The sequence below is a fragment of the Podarcis raffonei genome, chromosome 8 (genome assembly GCF_027172205.1).
Source record: "Podarcis raffonei isolate rPodRaf1 chromosome 8, rPodRaf1.pri, whole genome shotgun sequence".
Taxonomy (NCBI): domain Eukaryota; kingdom Metazoa; phylum Chordata; class Lepidosauria; order Squamata; family Lacertidae; genus Podarcis; species Podarcis raffonei.
This window is the reverse complement of record NC_070609.1, coordinates 7,065,136-7,070,339: the sequence shown is the minus strand read 5'-3', so window position 1 is coordinate 7,070,339 and position 5,204 is coordinate 7,065,136.

Below are 5,204 nucleotides of genomic sequence, written 5' to 3'. Positions count from 1 at the left end.
TGTTGGCTTCTAGCAGTGATGGTTTTTGCATGCTGCGTCCCCTGGGATGCGGGTGGCGCTGTGGGTTAAACCACAGAGCCTAGGACTTGCCGATCAGAAGGTCGAGATGAGCGCCGCAACCTCAGAGTCGGCCACGACTGGACTAAACAGTCAGGGGTCCCTTTACCCTTACCCCTGGGGTATTGTGGGAGGCCGGGCTATGGACAACCCAGCGGTTTTCCCAGCAGCTCCCAAGCCATAAGCCGCCCTGCTTTTATTTCCCCCAAAGTTGCTCCAGATACAGTAGTACCTTGGGTTACAGATGCTTCAGGTTACAGACGCTTCAGGTTATAGACTCTGCTAACCCAGAAATAGTACCTCGGGTTAAGAACTTTGCTTCAGGACAAGAACAGAAATCGTGCTCTGGCGGCGCAGCGGCAACAGGAGACCCCATTAGCTTAAGTGGTGCTTCAGGTTAAGAACAGTTTCAGGTTAAGAATGGACCTCCAGAATGAATTAACTTCTTAACCCGAGGTACCACTGCAGTTCAAAGGTGGCTCCTGCACAGCCTTCCCCTCTTGAAATTCCCTGCCAAGATTTTGCATACTTGTGGAATATCATCGAATCCTAGAACTAGAAGGGACCCCGAGGGTCATCTAGCCCAACCCCCTCCCTCCCGCAATGCAGGAATCTTTTGACCCAATGTGGGACTTGAACTCACAACCCCAAAATTAAGAGTCTCCTGCTCTACCAACTGAGCTATCCCAGCTAGAGAGAGAAGGAACGAACCATAAGGAAACTTCCCTTATGAGGAAAGGTAGCAGCATTTGGAAATCCTTAGTTTAGCGGGACGCGGATGGCACGATGGGTTAAACCACAGAGCCTAGGACTTGCCGATCAGAAGGTCGGCAGTTCGAACCCCTGCGATGAAGTGAGCTCCCGTTGTTCGGTCCCTGCTCCTGCCAACCTAGCAGTTCGAAAGCACGTCATGTGCAAGTAGATAAATAGGAACCGCTCCGGCGGGAAGGTAAACGGCGTTTCCATGCGCTGCTCTGGTTTGCCAGAAGCGGCTTAGTCATGCTGGCCACATGACCCGGAAGCTGTACGCCGGCTCCCTCGGCCAATAAAGCGAGATGAGCGCTGCAACCCCAGAGTTGGCCACGACTGGACCTAATGGTCAGGGGTCCCTTTACCTTTAGTTTAGACAAAAAGCAAGAGGTGATATGACAGGCGCTTATAAAAAGAGGCATGGCATGGAGAAAAATGGATAGAAATAAGTTTTTCTCCCTCTTATAACTCTTAGAACATGTGGACGCCGTGTGAAGATTCAGGGCAGACAGAATCGTAGAACCGTAGTGTGGGGAGCGACCCTCAAGGATCATCCAGTCCAACCCCTTGCAATGCAGGAAACTCCACTAAAGCATTCCTGACAGATGGTCACCCAACCTCTGCTTAAAAACCTCCAAGGAAGGAGAGTTAATCACCTCCGAAGAGAGACCAGTCCACTGTCGAACAGCTCTTACTGTCAGAAAGGTTTTTTTCTTGATGTTTAGTTAGAATTTCATTTATTGTAACCAGATGGGTGGGGTATAAATATATTATTATTATTATTATTATTATTATTATTATTATTATTGAGTATTTCACACAGCACACAGTTCAGCTATGGAACTCATAGAATCATAGAATCATAGAGTTGGAAGAGACCACAAGGGCCATCGAGTCCAACCCCCTGCCAAGCAGGAAACACCATCAGAGCACTCGTTCCCATGGGAGATGGTGATGGCCCCCAATTAATTTGGTGTTTTTTTAAAAAAAATATTTTTATTAGGAATTTCAACATAACATTTTATCAAAAAACCATCATCCTTAATTCCCCCCTTATTTCCCCCCTCCCCAAACTATAACCCCCTCCCTTCCCTCCCCAGACCTCCCTCAGCTCCTTTCTCTGGTTTATCAACATATGTTATTCTCTGCAAATTGTATAGATCCTTAATTGATCCAAATATTGTCTATAAAAAGTTTGTGAATGTTTATTCAACACCTGCCAAGGAGTCCAATTCACTTTGTTGTTTCTTTCAATACTTTGTAAAGGGTTCCCACTCATCTTTAAAGTCACAGTTATCCTTGTCACGTAATTTAGGTGTCAGTTTTGCCAATTCTGCATAGTCCATTAGTTTCTCTTGCCACAGTTCTTTGTGACGGCCCCCAATTTGGATGGCTCTAAAGTGGTATCGTGGTGCTTTAGCTACAAAGTGCTTGGCCTAGCGCAGTCTCTCTGGGTTCGATGCGTGAAACCATTGCCTGACTTGGAGAGTTTAAATAAATAAATACTGTCGCTAGGGTGGCGGTGAGAGCGGGTTGATACGGAGTGGGGACCCGAAAGGGAGTCAAGTGTGTTTGAGAGAGAGAGCATCCTTTTGTGATTTGACCCAGCTGCACCCTCCTCCCCAAAAGCTCTTTATAGGACTCGGACGCACCTGCCTCACAGCTGCTGTCTCTGCAAAGTGGCCGCAAACCACAATGGCTCCCTCGGGTGTGGCTTTGAGAAATTGTCTTTGCACAAAAGCTGAGCCCGCAGGGGAAAAGGAAGGGCGTCAGAGGCAGCAGCTGGCGTTAGGCCTAAGCCGACTTGCTGCGCAAACTCTCTTCCCATTCCAGATCCTACAGAACAAGAAGAGAGGCAACACATTGAAAGGTGTACCAGCTGCTGCAAGGAGTTGCGGGCTTCGGACGTCATGCGTGCTGAATTTTTTCTCTCCTTTTGTTTTATTGGTTTGTTAGCAGACGTAGCAAAGAGGAAGAAAACAATAAAAAAATCAAAACAGTAAAGTGTCACGGCCTGGAAGGACAAAAGTACCAAGATACGTACGACGTATTAACTCATATTTGTGAAATATTCCCTTACGAATAATAAAAATTGATTCAAATAAAAGCATTCTCCACCTGTGAGTTCCACCGTTCTTGAGAGTAAAGGTTCTTCAATGAGCCAGACATTTGCATATACTAGTGACATGGAATGACCATGTGCCTCAATATTTGTATAAGAAATAAAATCATGTCATATATATATATATATATATATATATATATATATATATATATAATGGTTGTTCAAGCTCTGCCCTTTATATACTTCCTGTTAACTTTTCTATATAGAGCTGTTTCCAAAGCTAGTTGTATTCCAGGTTGACCCACTGAAATTAACCTGATTAATTTCAGCGGGTCTAGAGAAGAATTTGGTTGGGCGCAACCTGCAATTTCTATAGCGCTGTCGTCATGAATCTGTGGCATAAAAACGCACTATCACTGAGGTACCTCAGCTGTACTGAAACGAAGAGCTCATAGCAACCGGAAAGCACAGCCCTCTGCCTTGCAGAACTTACAACTGAAAGATGGATGATGAGGATATAGCAAGAGGAGAAAGCCAGGGTTGTGCAGTGGTTAGAGTGCTGGACTCTGACCTGGGAGAACAGGGTTTGAATCCCCACTCAAGCCAAGAAGCTCACTGGGTAATAGATTCGCTTGGCAGTTAAGCTCCTTTTGAGCTAAGTGTCAGGTCGATTCTGTGTCCAGGGCAGCTGTCTGCCAGCTCCATCTGGTACGCAGGCTGAGACCCTACCTGCCTGCAAACTGTCTCGCCAGAGTGGTGCATGCTCTGGTTATCTCCCGCTTGGACTACTGCAATGCGCTCTACGTGGGGCTACCTTTGAAGGTGACCCGGAAACTACAACTAATCCAGAATGTGGCAGCAAGACTGGTGGCTGGGAGCGGCCGCCGAGACCATATAACACCAGTCTTGAAAGACCTACACTGGCTCCCAGTACGTTTCCGAGCACAATTCAAAGTGTTGGTGCTGACCTTTAAAGCCCTAAACGGCCTCGGTCCAGTATACCTGAAGGAGCGTCTCCACCTCCATCATTCAGCCCGGACACTGAGAACCAGCTCCGAGGGCCTTCTGGTGGTTCCCTCACTGAGAGAAGCCAAGTGACAGGGAACCAGGCAGAGAGCCTTCTCGGTAGTGGCGCCTGCCCTGTGGAACGCCCTGCCACCAGATGTCAAGGGAACAACAACTACCAGACTTTTAGAAGACATCTGAAGGCAGCCCTGTTCAGGGAAGTTTTTAATGTTTGATGCATTACTGTATTTTAATATTTTGTTGAAAACGGCCCAGAAGGGCTGGGGAAGCCCAGCCAGATGGGTGGGGTATAAGTAATAAATTACTTAATCTCTCTCTGCTCTCAGTTCAGGCAGCAGCGTTCTCTCCTCTCTGGTAACCTTGACCGGGCAGCTGATAAGGAGGGAGGGAGAGGCTGGGACAAGCTGAAGACAAGCTCGCAGAGCCAACAGGAATTATAAAAATGCTCAGAGTCTTTAAAATGTTTTCCGTTTGTTAGAAATTGGCATCCGGAGGGCAATTAAGATAAGGTTTTAAAAGAATAAAAGTGAGCGCCGGAGAGCGTGACTTGCCTCAGCGCCATCTTGGCTCCTCCACTCATTATTATTATTATTACTACCCTGTTTCCAGATAAGTGGTTGTTGACTTGCAGCCATAGACTGCGTTCTCTGTCCACTTACTTGCAGGATAGGCCCCGTTATACTTAGTGCAATGCCTTTCAAAGTAAATACGCATAGGATCTGACTTCCAGCCAGGTCATCCTTTCACTTTTTTTAAATAAAACAAATTGCAAGAGTCAAGTTTTGTCCCAAGAACGTAAGACTATAAGAAGTGATCTGCCGGATGAGGCCAAGGTTCCATCTAGTTCAGCATCCTGTCCTCCCAGTGGCCAACCATGCCTGTGGGGAACCCGTAAGCAGGATAGGACCACGAGAGCCCCTCTTCCCTGTTAGAATTCCTGCTCCATGACTGCAGTCATGGGATTGTTGTCTTTCACATGACAGTGTATGTTTTGACTCCACAGAGTGGGAAGTGACGGAGACAGGATGTTTGTGTTACTGTGTTCTGTGAAGTGGGACTATTGTCCTTTTTTTTTTCTCTTTGCTGTCTGATGCTAGAGAGATAGGGAGCCATGTTGCAGTGCTCTGTTTGTGTTTATATGTAAATAAAGTAGATTAGCCAAAATGCTGAGTTGCTGAGGTCTGTTACACAACCTCGCAAACTCTGCGGATCCCTAAGTGTGCCGGTGTCTGTTGGCATCGGTCGCTGTGATGTTCGGGCTGAAGAAAGCTTTTGAAGCTCCCAAAGAATCGACCAGGAGGGAGAG